The sequence below is a fragment of the Grampus griseus genome (assembly GCF_964374135.1).
Source record: "Grampus griseus genome assembly, chromosome: 9".
Taxonomy (NCBI): Eukaryota; Metazoa; Chordata; class Mammalia; order Artiodactyla; family Delphinidae; genus Grampus; species Grampus griseus.
Genome location: NC_139003.1, coordinates 68,346,025 through 68,362,700, shown reverse-complemented (window position 1 = coordinate 68,362,700; position 16,676 = coordinate 68,346,025). Strand labels below are relative to the sequence as shown.

At 37.0% G+C, this 16,676-nt stretch overlaps 1 long non-coding RNA gene across 1 annotated transcript in view; it reads left to right on the top strand.

Moving 5' to 3' along the window:
• Positions 1-16,331, top strand: part of LOC309827247 — a 43,382-nt gene extending 27,051 nt beyond the window's left edge. Inside the window, exon 7 of the long non-coding RNA XR_014297196.1 lies at positions 15,974-16,331. This is a non-coding gene — a long non-coding RNA (uncharacterized lncRNA). The remainder of the gene's footprint in view (positions 1-15,973) is intronic.
• Positions 16,332-16,676: the final 345 nt, after the last annotated feature.

The window sequence follows — 16,676 nt, the reverse complement described above, 5'->3', positions numbered from 1 at the left end:
AGGCAAGGTCTGTGAGCAGGCCTCTCATATGCCTGGCTCATCGTGCATCCCCTGGCCAATGCACTTGCTTCATTGCTTTCCATGCTTGCTCTTTACTGTGAGAACAGAGTCCTTCTGGGTAAGGAAGTCATTCATTTCCACGTTAAATAATCATGGAGATGCGGGTTTAAACAGAATAGCAGGCAGAACATCGAAGCCTTATTTAAACTGGAGAGCTATATTCAGTATTTCTCTTGCTTTTTTTTCATTTCAACTTTAGGTTTTCAGTACAAAAGAAGAAGGAAAAATCAGCGATGCCTGATTTCTTTTTCCTAATATTTTCCTATGGCAATTTCCAAACATAAAGTTTGAAACTTTTACACAGTAAATACCCATACAGTCAGCATCTAGTTTCTATAATTTTGCATGCTTTACTTTTCACCTCTCTATCCACTAATCTCTCTATCCACTAACCTATCTTATTTATCTGATACATTTTAAAGTTAACTGCAGATATCAGTGCCCTTCACCTCAAAACAGTATGAATATCATCAACCAGGGTTCAATATTTATTGACTCTTTTTTGTTAAGGTAAATTTTATGTAAGGTGAAATGCACAAATCTTGTGCATCATTTGATGATGTTTGATGTGTATCTACATCCACGTAACTAAAACCTCTTTCAAAGTATAGAATATTACTATGCCAAATCCAACATAATCCTCATCTCCTAGCCCCCCTGCTCACAGAGACAATCACTGTTCCAGTTTTTACATCATGGATTACTTTTAGCCATTTTAGTCTTCATAGTCATTCAAACAAATCACATAGTAACCACTCATTTGTATAAGATTTCTTTTACTTAGCATTATGTTTTTGAGATTTATCCATGGGGTTGTAGTGATATGTTCCTCCTTATTTCTGAGTAATATCCCAGTGTATGAAAATATCACAGTTTGTTTATCCATTCTTCTCTTGATGAAAACTTGATCTAGTTTTTCAGTTTAGGCTTTTCGCGAATATTCTTGTGCAAGTCTTTCTGGTGTACACGTTTTCATTTTTCTTAGGTAAATACCTAAGAGTAGAATTGCTGGATTGCGAGGTAGGCATTTTGTTTAGTTTTGTATAGGAACTGCCAGATCTTTTCCCAAGGTAGTTGCATGGTATTACATTCTCATCAACAATGTATGAATATTCTGGTGGCTCTACAAGCTCACCAACATTTGACATTTTCTGTCTTTTAACGTTTAGATTTTCTGGTGATTATATAGTGGTATCTCATTGTGATTTTAATTTGCAATTTGCTGATGAGTCATGACATGGAACACTCTATTATCTTCCTTTGTAAACTGTCCAGTATTTTTGCATATTTTTAAAAATTGGACTGTTGTGTTCCTTGCCTGATTTTGAAAAGTGGGCAATACTGAATACAAGTGAAATCACCGTGTCATTTAATTAGTTGTCTGAAAACTCAGTCTTAGGAACCATCCAAATTGTATGGAGCAATTATAGATAAATCAGGTAAAGGACTATTAGGTGTGGTCTACAATTATAAGGAAGAAAAAAGATAAGATTTGTTATTGTAATTACTCCAGGGCTGCTGTGGGCCTATCCTGTCTGCAACAGAACATGACAGAACAGATTAGCCTGAGACTTGTCAGGCTATCTTTAGCTTTCTATTTAACTCTCAGAAACTGTTAAGATAATCATCCAATTGGGTTAATGCTTCTCTGAACCTGCCCTTCAAACCTGCCACTCTTTCTCCACCATTCATTCATTATTTCCTTGTAAAACTCAAGTGGCCATCTCACATTATTTAATAATTCTATAAGACATATGGCCAACTGCTAAACTTAACAATGGAGGATCAACTTAAGAAGGAGCAGAGGAGTGATAAATGCATTCCCCTTATTGTCATAAAGTTGGAAAATTATGACCATATGCATGGACTGAGCCAAAAGGGCAGAGAATTCCCTTTGTCTCCTTATTATTCACCCATTGTGCTGTTTTAAGTTCCTTTAGTGGCCAAAGTGTGACAGAAGCAATACATCAGGTTTTTGCTGTAAAATGTTATCTAAAGGCAAAAAGTGGGCCTGTAGGACAGATAGAATTCTACACTGAGCCATGGGATTTATGATAAAATTCTATAACCAAATAAAAAATATCTGTGACTACATTTATGTGAAGCAATGGTGCCATTCTTTGGCTAGTTTAGGTAATCACAGGTGCACATTCTTAGTCATACTAGAGATATATCCCAGTAGACATTTGGGAATCTGTTTTGAATTTTAAAGTGGAAGTTCCAAGACAGATTTGGCAATTCTTTTCAAATTCTCTTTTTCAGAGAAAAATACACATTGTGGAAAAACGCTGGAAAAATATAGATTGTGATTCAAAAATAGTGTGCTGCATGTATATATATACAGAAACATACTCTTTTGATTTTGATAGATTAATTTTCTGTGACACCTCTGGATATGCTTTGGGCCCATGTGAAGAGAAATATTTAAATAAATATATTCCATAACTATGAAACAGGAGTTTAGCAATGAGCACAAACTGCAAACAAAGCAAAGACGGAAAATCAGAGCGACCCAAATTCCAACTCAACATTGGACGAGTTACACTCTGATAACATGGTTGCGACAGTATTTTTAAATATTCAAACTGGTTTCCTGAGGAACATTAGCTATCAGTGTTTCAGAAAGAAATATTAAGGTGTTTTAATCAAAATTAATAGTAATCTTTCTTTCCTCATTACTGTAATTAATATGCCTGCTTCTCTGTCACTGTAAATTTAATTTTACCACCTAAGGCTGGCAGTGAACTTGTGCTGTCTGAATTTATTTTTTTTTCATTTCCACAGGGTAGGAAGGAAAGGATTTGGAGCATTTCTGTATTTTTTTTTTTCCAGAAAGAGGCCAGAACATGCCATATTGTAAATATTAGCCAAAAATATATGCTAATGAGAAAAATTCAGTAAGCCTCATGGGAAGCCAGTCGTTTATTCTTTCTCCTTGCTTCCACTTCTTTCCCATTTCCCTGTGGCCTGCTGGGAATGAGTGTATCAAAGAGCTTACACTTCTGTTGGGGTATGACTGGGCCTATATGGTCTAAAGTCTAGTGTGCATGTAGAGAGGCAGCTTCCTGGTTCAGTGACTGTTCTGTAAAATAGAATTTTCCTGTACGTGGCCTCTTGCTGTAAATCTGAGTTGCAGATTTACAGCAAGATATCCCCTCAGTCCTGGAAGATCCAGATAGGGCCTGGGGTGCCTGGCATCCTGGTTCAGTAGCCTCCTGCTATAAGCGACATTGAAATGATTCATAGATAAGGACCCCCAAACACTGGGTTGCAAGAAAGGCCAAGTGATACCTTCAGCTACCTGATAATCTGAATAGTCTTTCTCAACTCAGCAGCAAAAATACAAACAGCCCAATCGAAAAATGGACAGAAGATCTTAATAGACATTTCTCCAAGGAAGACATACAGATGGCCAGTAGGCACATGAAAAGATGCTCAACATCACTAATTATTAGAGAAATGCAAATCAAAACTACAATGAGGTATCACCTCACACCAGTCAGAATGGTCATCATTAAAAATTCTGTGAATAACAAATGCTGGAGAGGGTGTGGAGAAAAGGGAAAACTCCTATACTGTTGGTGGGGATGTAAATTGGTGCAGCCACTATGGAGAACAGTATGGAGGCTCCTTAAGAAACTAAAACTAGAACTACCATACGACCCAGCAATCCCACTCCTGGGCATATATCTGGAGAAAACCACACTTGGAAAGGATGCATGCACCCCAACGTTCATTGCAGCACTATTCACGATAGCCAAAACATGGAAGCAACTGAAATGTCCATCGACAGAGGAATGGCTAAAGAAGATGCGGTACATATATACAATGGAATACTACTCAGCCATAACAAAGAAAATAAGGCCATTTGCAGCAACATAGATGCAACTAGAGATGATCATCCTACCTGAATAACTCAGAAGAGAAAGACAAATACCATATGATATCACTTATATATGGAATCTAAAATATGGCACAAGTGAACCTATCTAAAACACAGAAACAGATTCATGGACATAGAGAACAGACTTCTGGTTGCCAAGGAGGAGGAGGTTGGGGGAGGGATAGAGTGGGGGGCTAGGGTTAGCAGATGTAAGCTATCATTTATAGAATGGATAAACAACAAGGTCCTACTGTTGGACCCAAGCCCAGGGAACTATATTCAGTATCCTACAATAAACCATAATGGAAAAGTTTTTTTTAATAAAAACAATGTATTTTATATATATATAATTGAATTACTCTGCTGTACAGCAGAAATTAACATTATAAATCAACTATACTTCAATTAAAAAAAGTTAAAAAATGAAGTCTCTCTCAATGGCTAAGGAGTGTTCTGTACATCAGCGGTCTCCAAACTTTTTGGCACCAGGGGACCAGTTTCGTGGAAGACAGTGTTTCCACAGATGTGGGGGACGATTCGGGCAGTAATGCGAGCGACGGGAAGCAGCAGATGAAGCTTCGATTGCTCATCTGCCGCTCACCTCCTACTGTGCGGCCTGGTTCCTAACAGGCTGCAGACCAGTATCGGTCCATGGCCCCGGGGGTTGGGGACCCCTGCTGTACATGAACATCTATTCAGGACTCAGGTTCAGATTGTGTTAGTTGGGGCACCCTAACATATTGTAACTGAGTTTAGGTCTCAGATCCCCAAAGACAGTGGCACACAGCCTGCAGGGACAAAGAAATTTTGCAGGGACTCTTAGGTTTAGATGGGAGTGGCAGCCTCAATCTCTGTCTTTACATATATGGGATACTTATATAAGTTTTTGACATTTGTGTTCTCAGTGACATTTAAGCTTGTTGCACGTTGGATGCTCTAGCAATGCATACATTCTGAGTTCTAGTTTGAAATATATGAAAAAGTTCAATTGGATTAAAAATTATTTTCTCCTCAGAAATGCCAACATTGGTTGCATTTGTCAGTGAAAGACATGATGATTTCTTCAAAGGTAGTTAGTTTGTACATGAAAGTTAACTCAGTTTTTCACTGGATATTTGAAAAGATTTTATTTGCCAGTGTGATAAAATTTTCAACATTTAGTATTTTCTCTAATGCTCTGTGTGTTTGTAATTACAAAATGTCAAGAAAATGTAATACTTTTTGCCCCCAAAGTTATTTATAGACACTCTTAAATCCCTTCCAGTTTCCTCCCATGAGCCATACAAATCCTGTCATTTTCTCTGTATGCTGTGACAAGAAAAGCATGGGGAAGCCCTGCAGCAAGGCATATCGGTTACTGGTCTTTTTATAGGCAGCGGCTACTGGCAACTTAAGGACCAAGGGTGTGTATCTTCCTCCCTTCACTAACGAATTAAAGTTTCCTCCTCTCGTGAGAAATTATAAAACATAAAGGAATCAATCAACCCTGGCCTGTCCTCTATAACAAACTATATGTGGTTCATGAAATAATTATTTAGCAACTGCAACTATAAGTGGTTTGCAGGCATTACTATCCAGTATTATCTACCAGCTGCCCCTCCCAGGACCCTGGCCCCAGGCACAGACTAATGCATTTCTCTGTTACACAGTCCTTCAACAGCCTCTAACCTGTCTTGTTTACTCTTCCGTTCCATGCTCATGCCTCCCCCTCTTTGATCTGGTACTGAGGGCGGAAAGTCTCCAGATACTCTTTTCAAATGCTTTAAAATAATTTTAAAATAAACTTTCTTAATTTATACAAAATACAGAACCGTGAATGAAAGCTATTTGTAAAAACAAGAAGCAAAAATGTATAGAAGAGAACTCATTTTTCCTAAAGTCCTCCCTAATCTCACACTCCTTGCCCCAGCAACCTTGCTCTCCCTCTCTCTCTCTCTCTCTCTCATAATATATAGAACTTCACCTCAGCTGCTCAGATTTCATCAGCTGCAACTTATTGACCAGTGGATTTATTGACCACCCCACCTGGTGCCAGAAAGATTTGAAATCACTTTTAAAATAGACACTGCAGGAGTAATTCATGTGTTTCCCTGAGTTCTATACTTAGCTCATTCAATAGACTTAAAAAAATCCTATACCAATTTCAAGGGAATATTGGTGGGGGAGACAAATTCTCTGTCTGGAGGTTGGGGGTAGAGTATTGTTCCTGGAACACTTTAACCAGAAGGTTGGGCTACTGTATCACATGGACTGGAAGGCTGAGAGCCTTTCACTATTTCTCTGGGGACGTGATGGGTGTAGAGTCAGATTGCTTTCATTTCTGTCCTCCACCGCCACCACCCTCATCCAAACCACCATCATCTCTCACTTGGGCACTTCAGTGTTTACCTAGCTGGTTTTGCTTCAGTGCTTTCTCACAGATCATTTGTTCCTCCTAGAATAGCTAGTTATAACATGGTGCTCTGTTCCTTACTCTGACTCACAGCCTTACATCATCTGCCCCCATCATCTTCTATTCTCTTCCCTGCTCTCTGTGGTCCAGCCACATTGTATTTCTTGCATTTCATCAACTACTCTTAGCCCTTCACATACTTGGGACCTTTGTTTTTATTATTCTTCCTTTCTATCTTATCTTTCCCATCTACCCTGCTCTTTACTTGTCTAGCTTTTTCATATTGATCCTATCCCGGCTCAAACGGCATTTCATCTGTGAGCCTTTCCTGACAATCCCCCCTCAATAGCATCCCTATTCAAAATCTTCCCAGCCTTCTGTTTATATTCTTTATAGCACTGTCACCATTTGTATTTCTTTATATCATTGTGGCCACTTATGTGCATCTCCTGTAAGATAAGAATGCTAGCTCTCTTATTTCATCACTGCGTTTAACGCTAGAGCAAGGAGTAACACTAATTGATCACAAATGAAAAAAATTATTCTTACAAAAGAATTACAGTGGGTTACATAAGAACTTAGATCCAAGAACCAATAAGGAAATAATTTTCTATTTCAGCCATATCAGTTATTATCAAGTATAAAGGGTCCAAGTATGACTGAAAATCTCTCTTTGGCAACTGTCTGCTTCATCTGCTTCTTCCTCCTCTCCACCTCCCAGGCATCAGGGTATTTTTGCATCAGTGCAAAAATCTAGCTTGGCAGTACTTCAGCCAAATCTTTGCTATAACATATCTGATGGTCCAGGGTTTTTTTGTTCTTTTCCCTGGGACTTTTTTACGTAGAATAAAAATGTCCATTTAATCAGTACCCATGATCTTCAGCAAGGGGGCAAGAGGAAAACAATCTGATTATAGTGGCATGCAAATGACCGCCAGACTTCCCACTTTATGGGCATTTCACATTTTGCAAAAGAAACTTATCGATACATATATTTTCCCTCATAAGAAAAATATTTGGAGGGATAATTTGTAGTACCCCTGACTCCCACATGTCTGAGTTTTGGGCTAGAAGAAAAGGATTTAGGGACTTGACATCTTCCATGTGAAAGATTGCCAAGATCTTGCTTAAAGCATACCAACCTACATGAATCCCTAATGAAAGTATCATGCAAGATTTCACTCTTCCTTTTATATTAGTCAGGCATGCCTTACCTATCTTCCCTTTCTGTAAGTATTATGTTGGTAAGTTTGCTTTGTAAAACACATATACTATATTAAATAATCTGTCAACTGAAAGCAATATTGGACATGTATTACCATTTTGTTCACATGCATTATACTTTTGCAACCTTGGCCTATTTGTATCAAGATTCCACTGGCAGTGTTTTGCTTTTGATCTGTGAGCTATTAAAAGCCCTGTTACTACAGATGAAAGGAGTTAGAAAGTTCTATATCATAATGCAGTGTGATCAGTAATGCACAGAGCAGGTAATTTGCAATGACTTGCCAAGCCTTTGATTGCACCAGGTTTATGGCTATTAGCAGTTTCCCCTTTCAAATTTGTATGGTTCCATACTTCCTTTTTGACCTCTTTTTCATCATTTATGGTCCAGTTTGGTAGTGAAAGAACATAACTTCTTGCTTAGTGCACGGCTGTCATTCAAACCCCAGTGACTTACTGAGCACTTTGACATTTGTGATGATGAAAAAAACATTAAGCAGGTGTACAGAACACTAACCAGGTTCCTGCAACAATGCTTTATGGGATTCACAATGTGCCTCTGGGCTATAAGCTGATTCAGGCTTGATTTTCTCTATCAATTTAATCTCAGTGTTCAAACTGCCATTCAGAGAAGGAGGCATAGTTTTCACTAAAATTGAAGTTAAATAAAATTCCCAATAATAGTGTTAATATAGGACCTCATAAGAACAATTGGAAGGGCAGTGACTGCCTACCACTAAAATCATATTAAAGTAGGGCTCACATGTCTACTTTGAAGTCATGCAATTAGGAGTACTACTTGATACTGGACTATATAAAATTTAAGCCCTATAAAATGTCTTTAGCAATGAAAACTTACAGCTCAATGGCACGCTTTAGCCCCTTAGCTGTCTGAATTGCATGTATACCATGTGAAGGAAACACCACGTTATTCTGTGGAGGTTTTTCTTTGCACATTTAAAATTGGTCATCTGTTGTACAGGTGTGCAGCACATCCTGGTGTGGGTTAGTCTGCCCTCAGGTGCAGTCTGTCTGGGAGATGTGGAAACCTCCAAAACTCAACACAGTCCAGGTCCCCAATTAGTGTGTTTGGGGAAGTGTTCAAAGTCAGAACCCCTGAGCACAGGGATTTTCCCAACTCAGTACTAGTTAGACATCTCAGAATCTACCATTCAGGCCCAGAACCATTTTCAGTGTAAAGTGGCAAAAATGTCACATGCACGTACAGGCTCACACATACCTAACAACGAAAGAAATATTGTTGTCAGGATCATCCACTTCCTATCATCATTCCAGTATGAAAAGAAAATACCTTTTCCAATAATATGGAACAGACAAGCATTGCACTTTGACCTTCTGGACGTTTATCATATTTAGCAAATTATGTGAAAAATCCTAAATCTAGAATAGAAAATTTTGAGTAGTTTTACATTTGGAAGTGGTGGCTTCTAACAGAGAGCATAAAAGTTACGTCCATTTATATCTAAGGCAGAAATACCCTGAAAGAGTAATTATAAGCAACTTGGGAAGACAGAGCTGCAGACTCATGCGTGCTTATCAATGAAGAAGGCTATTCACATAAAATAAATGCATTTGAAGATCAAAGGCTATAAGGGCAATCGGTGCATGGGTAGTGACTCATGTATACTGAGCATTTTGCACAGAAAACTCAGTGTCCCTTTCAGCCACAGCTGGGCATGTGGAGAGCAGCAACATTAGTTGCTTCTTTGAATATAAAGTAGTCATAGCTATACTATTCCATGCTTGCCTAGCAAAAATACAGTGATATCGACAGCTTCCCTTGTCCTTACCATCTAGCTTTTGTAACATTTTCATCTTCTTTCTATACACATCAATTTCATATCCAATACAATGACCATGACTGCTCATCATACACCTTCCTCCCAGCCAAATGTATTTGTCAGAGGGTAGTGACGTAAACGGGACTAAGACGGGAAGTTCAATTAAAAAACAAAGCGATGCTGATGCTTTATGTGTTTTACAGAGATGGCAAGAAATTTTATATCTGCTGTGTCCCTCAGGCTGGTTGTAATTTCAGTGCAGAGTGGAAATGGTCCTGAGAAATTATTGATCTTGACTTTTACCAGGCCTGCAGTAAAGCAAAGGTAACAAATAATGTCATGCTTGAAGTTGGTGAAAAAATATTTGCAGTCATGGTTGTAAGTTGGGGCCAAACTCAGGAGCACTGAACCCAAACCCAAAAGCACACTACCTTGTCTTTTGCCAGTCTCATGTAATATTTTTATCTGTTTAGTTTCACTGATGAGATTTTTAGGTTAGTTAACCAGTACTTCCTGCTAACCTGTCTTGATGTTTTATCAGGTCTTACCTAAAATCACGTGCTTGTTTTGAGTCCATGTGCTGACAACTACTTAAATGCATCACTCCTTATTTATAGCAAACTTTGCCTGTGCTTTCATCTTTTCAAAGATTTTGCATGATCCTTTGGTGTAGGTTATTTAGAAAAATGAATGAATTGATGCTAGAAAAAATATAAGCGTCCCATAAAAAAGTGCAAATAGAAACCAAACGGAGGAGAATTGGCAAAAAATAGTTTACTTATATGTAGAAAACTAGTGCATTTTATTTCTTTAACAGTTCATTCAACTGTGGCTACAATTACGTATTTGCATTATAACATGAGCTCTGAAAGAATTTGTACCTAAAGTGGGAATACCAAAGAAAGTCGTTTCAGTTTATGAAATTACACTTTGTACGTTTATTTGTTCTCTCTCAACTTGAAACCCACAAGTTTTTATTAAGGCCATGGTTCATATTTCAAATAGCAAGAAATCTTCACGTCTCCCTTTTCTTCCCCCTCAAAAATAAATCTACAAAGCACCTGGATTTAGAAGAACAACATAGATCTATTGCCATTAACTCTGAAAACTAGCAAGCACTTGCATAATAAAAATAAACAGTGTGTACCATAATCGATGAGGAGGCAACATCCCACATTGTTTATTGATTCATAAGGTTAAGATTAAAGTGGGATTCTTGCCTGTGTTTATCAACAGGTTTTTTTTTTTCTTTTTTTAAGCAATAAGTGAACCTGGAATCCCACAAACCAATCAATAAAGTTTAAAAGCTTCAGTGAATCTAACCCATAACAGGTCCTTGTTTGGAGAACATGCTCAAGAAACACATGTGCCTTTAAGAGGTCTTGAAAGACTTTACACCCATGGACCATTACCATTTCCAAACACCCTGCAGCATTACCAGCCCAACATATGCTGACTGTATATCACCGTGACCCTCTCACTGAAGCTCTTTTGACTGGAGTGCTTTTAATACCCACTTTCTCAGCTGAGCTCAGGAGTGATTTGTTTTACATGCCACATTAATCCTTTCCACATTTTCTGGATGAGGCAACCACAATTCCACTTGTGAGGTGTTTCTAAAACACAGTTATAGGAATAAAGCAGCAGGGTCCCAGACTTGACAACTTCCCTCTAGGCAGCTGACAAAGTGGGCTATCGTGCCTCGGTTTAACTCTCGGTTTAATGAACATTTGTGCCCAGACACTAGGGTGGGCCAGCCTTCCAGGCCAGTAGGAAGCCCCATTTATTGAAGGCAATTTACTCTCAATTAAAACACTGTAGGAATCTTCATAGATGTAATGCTTTCTTGATGCTATGCATATTAGTAGAATTAAAGTCAAGAATAAATGGAAAAGAGCAGTAGAACTGAAACTATATAAAACACATCTCAGTAAAACCAAAGAGAGTTTATACATCACACCCTCATAATTGTAGGAAGAGAGCTTTATTTATTTATGTATTTTTTAATAAAGGGGCAATTAGTGTTCAAAGTGCAGGCTTTTATTATGTGGTAATTTTACAGTTTTAACTTTAAAGGCAACTTATCCACCCCTACTCCCCAAATATATTCCAAGACCAGTGAACTTCTGTCGCATGCATTTATGAACTTTTCTACATTTTTAATGTTCACTGAATGTAAGTAATGTAGATTTTTGAAATTTCAGGTTGTCAACAAGGCTAACTGATTGAACCAACCAATTGTTAAAAAAAAATGTTTTTACATGTCAGCACTTGGCTGATTTTATTAACTTGTTAGTATTATGCTCCCAATTTTATGTGTTAAAATCTGACTGTACAAGCAACTTGAGGCCTAAAATTATGCCTTTATCCAGTCCTAATTTATTGTTCTTCCCTCATAAATTTTATTTGCAGCTTCAATGGTCTGAAAAAAGCAATAAATCATAGTGAGGTGAGTTTTACATAGTTTAGATTGAGTTCCTTATTTTCACTTGAAATTAATCTAATCCATTCCTTCTGGTCATTGTCATGTGGCTAATAGTATGTCTCAAAGCAAGAGATCATTTGAGTCAAAGAGATCTTTTTTTCTAAGCTACAGGATATCAGTTACACATACTCAGGTGATAAATCTTTTACATAAATTATAGGGAAACTGATGTAATGTTTACAAAATATTTAGAGTTCTGTAAGTGAAAAAATACTCCCCTATTTATTTATTGTCCCAGGTTGCTTCCCTTAGGTAATCAGGAGTGTGATTCTAGTTTTTCTGAAGAAGCCTTCTGGAGGCGTGATGTACTGCGGTTTCCCTACCACCTGTTGAAGCCCTGGTTGCTAAACTGTGCCTGGCATAGCATAGGTGCTCATTAAATATCTGTAAAATGGATGATGGATTCAAACATGGACCCCTTCACATTCTAAACAACAATCTAGTTTATAATAATAATAATAATAAAACAACATTTTAGCAATGCCTACCAAAAAAAGTTAGCTATTTCCTAGTGATCTTTAAAACAAAAAAAATCTGATCACGTGAGGGAAAAAAAAGCCATTGAAATCTCATTCTCCCTTTTTCTCTCTACACACATACCCACACGAACACACCTACACCACACTAAGCAGAGATTCTACTTTAAAAATAATTAATGTAGGTGCTTCCCTGCTGGCGCAGTGGTTGAAAGTCCGCCTGCCGATGCAGGCGATGCGGGTTCGTGCCCTGGTCCGGGAGGATCCCACATGCCGCGGAGCGGCTGGGCCCGTGAGCCATGGCCGCTGAGCCTGCGCGTCCGGAGCCTGTGCTCCGCAACGGGAGAGGCCGCAACAGTGAGAGGCCCGCGTACAGCAAAAAAAAAAAAAAAAAAAAAAAAATTAATGTATACTCAAATGTAGAAAGCAGAATTAATACTTAGCAGATCATCTGATACATTTTTAGAACTTAGAAAAGTTGAGTTTAAATGAAGTTGTCAACAGTTGATGGAGAACTGTGAATTGTTTCATCTGTGTTTTAAAATTGATTTTAAAAAATGACTTTTAGCTTTTGGAACCCTTGTCTCAACATCTAGAATCATCTCAAAATGAGAGGATACTTTCAAGAAAAAAGAAATGCCTGAGTGTAAAGTACTGTCTTAAACTTTATTCCAAATGCTCTGCTTTCAGTTTCTTTAAAGAAAACTTTCTAGATTACTTTCTTTCTCTAAACTGATATTTCTTTAACAAGATCTAGAATTCCTTGGCTAGCTTAGAATCATAAAAGCACTGGTTTTTACCCTGCTTGGACATTTGCTCAGTTGAGTTTGGGTTCATATTTAGTTATATCCACTAAAATTGCCCATTCTTCTTTTGCCATTGGGCATTTTTTCAATCTTAACAAAACCGAGTCCATATTATAGGCCTGCTGGCCAACATTCCAGGTAAATGAACGGTTTTAAAGAAAAATGGTGCTATTTTTCAAAAGCCTGACATTTAAAAAAATACAAGTCCAGAACTGAAGCCTTCAATAATTTTTCCATGCCTATATGCTACAAGAAGCAAATGGTTACACAAACGAATACATCTGGGATTATTTTCAAGCTGTTATTCCCCACCAGGGAAAATATTTAGAAATAAGGCTCAGTCTTTGTGCTGGAACTACAAAGAGGCCAGCCATCTTGATGCTTTTCCAGATTGTTTAATGATTTTCCTCATATTGTGTGGTGGCTTTATTGCCCTGTTTCGTATGCCTTCCCATTCACTGTTGGTAACCATTTATGTTGGGTATGTTCCAATTTCCAGATCTGTTTTGTGGCATTTATAGCTCGCAGCTAATAAGGCCATTCATTATTTTTATATATATAAAATATTAAAAAATATACTTTACCATGGAAAGTTAGAGGAAATGATTCAAAATTTAAAAACAGCCTTATTAAAGGATGGAGTAAATTTTCCTTTAAACTGTTAAGTGAGGGTGACTGTGGTTCAGAGGTGCCTGCTTCTAGAGTCCAGGAAATGCAGTATTAGGGGTGTGTGTGTGTTATATGTATACGTAGGTATTATATGTATACATACATATGTAACGCAGCAAGCATATGTGTATTATATATATATAGAACTATAAGTGCAAAAGGAATGGTAATTCATTTATGTTACTTTGCAAACTCTGACTTTATAAGATAGAGCCTCCAACAAATATGCATATGTATATCCTGGTGTTATTTTCATTCAGCTTGGATTTTAGAGTTTGAGTTTTTAGAGTTTTGCCTTCCTATGACGCCCTATAAAATGAAAATTATTGAGTTTGTTAGATGCATAAATACTATATGTCTAAGAAACTGAAATTTCCAGAATTAACTCCAAATTAAAGCAAAAAAATGAATATTATCATTAAGGTAGTCTTTTACTCAACATACATCTAAGGAGATCATGTTAATCATGCTTTTATTCTACTTTTTCAGTTCTATGTAAGTTAGATATTGAAGACATTATTTCCTAACTTCAAATATATTAGATTGAGTTCATAAGTTACTTTGATTTCTTATATTTAGAATGCATGTTACTAAACTAAAAATTTTCATATTTATTATCACACATTAGAAGTGATTTGAGATTTTAATCATGACCAAAGTCTGAAATAAGATAAAATCCTCTGAAAACATAGTCTTTTTTAATATTACCTTTGTGAATTTCAATTTCAGTGTCATAATATCTTACGGGAATAAAGTTTTTTGCAGGAGAATATAGCCTCTAATTGTTTGAGTGTACAAGTCATGCAGAAGATGGGTTGGTTAATAATGATATAGTTCATCCATTTCCACAGTCAGAATTCTGTGAAAGAGGAAAGTCTCAAAGGTAACCCACAGAGGTAAGGCTAAAAGACCTTGTCATTGTGAAAGATTTTTATGCGATTGAATGAGAAAACAATACCAAGTTTTAGATATGAACATTGTAGTGCATAGGTCTACAGAAAGAGAAGCTAATTTCTATGAGAATAATTTGCAGGTCTTCCTACCCTTGAACATCACCTGAGTGAGTGGTGCGCAGTGTGCCAAGAGGCAGTATCTGAGCTCTTGGATATTTATATTTTAACAAGAGTGACATCAAATTGATAGGTCTTTACATGCATCAGATTAATTTTAACTTGTTTTTTTGCAAAGAAGACAACTTATTTAATTTCACCAAGTTATGCTTCATGTTAATATATTTGTGTGGACATCTAAAAACTTAGGTGGTTTTGAATTAATAATGTTATTATTTTTCTGATATTGAAAGTATTAAATCATCTTCTAAATCATCACCAATATGAGAGCAGAAATTAGAGAATCCCCTTAATCTTACCCTTCAACTATAACAAAGATTACATATGTGTATTTATATATAGCATATATGTTAACAGATTCATGTATATTATTTCTAATTTTGCACATGTATACACCAACAGTGTATACAATAATGGTTCATATTATTATGTAAATTACAGAAACCAGATAGAATTTAGTTTAGTTAGAAACGGGTCCTGTCCTGCAGCTTTTTACATGGGCCACTTCCTCTGCCGATACACAGAGATATGCTCCAGTGTTTTTAATATTGCACTGTATTCTCTTAATATTGGGTTGGCCAAAAAGTTTGTTTGGTTAATGAATACATTGTTCAATAAAATTCTTGGTGAAAATGAAACATGTGTCTTTTTACTTAAAACTGAATAAGTTATTTAACCTATTCCTTATTGATAAAATATTTAAGTTGTTTCCAAATTCTAGCTATTAGAAACAATTCTTCATTGAGCATTCTCTCATAAACAGTTTTGCATACTTAGGTTTACACAGCTATTGTGTAATTTTTGAAAATATCATTATTGGCTCAATGTGTATGCACATTATTCAATTTATTGATGCTAACAAATGCTTTCTAAAAACTGTAATAATTTGCATTGCCAACAAAATTGTCAAAATAAAAAATGCCTGTTTTATTACTCCTGTACAAACATGAATTTTATCACAATTTCTCTCTTTTCCCTTTACCTTTTTAAAATAATACAAAGTATACAGGCTAATCTAAAAAACGTCTAGCAATATAGAACTGTATATAATAAGATTAAAAGGCAATTTTTATTTTCTCTTTCGTCTCCTTCCCTCACTCACACAGCTCTCTCTCTGCCCTCTCCACTGCCACCATCTCTGTGCATTTCCAAAAATCTCTATTTGGGCATGTGTTCTTAATGTACGTACTACTTGTCAGTCATAAATACGATCTGGGCTTCCCTGGTGGTGCAGTGGTTGAGAGTCTGCCTGCCAATGCAGGGGACACAGGTTCGAGCCCTGGTCTGGGAAGATCCCACATGCCCTGGAGCAACTGGGCCCGTGAGCCACAACTACTGAGCCTGCGCGTCTGGAGCCCATGCTCCGCAACAAGAGAGGCCGTGACAGTGAGAGGCCCGCACACCGCGATGAAGAATGGCCCCCACTCGCCGCAACTAGAGAAAGCCCTCGCACAGAAACGAAGACCCAACACAGCCATAAATAAATAATTAATTTTAAAAAAAAATACGATCTTATTTGATATTTTATTCTACAGCATCCTTTTCACTAAAAAATGTTTCACAAATAACTTTCTATTTTATTTTTAACGGCTGTATATTATTATGTAGTCCGTATGCTAATTTATTGAATCCTTCTCCTATTGAACAGTGTTTCTCCTGTTGACCAAGGTTATTTTCAGGTTTTCCCTATTACAAAAATTACTTTATATTAACTTCATACTGAAATCTTTACCACTTGTGTATTTGTGAAGAAGAGACATATAGAATTGGAAATATGGAGTCAAACAATATGCACAACTGAAATTCTGG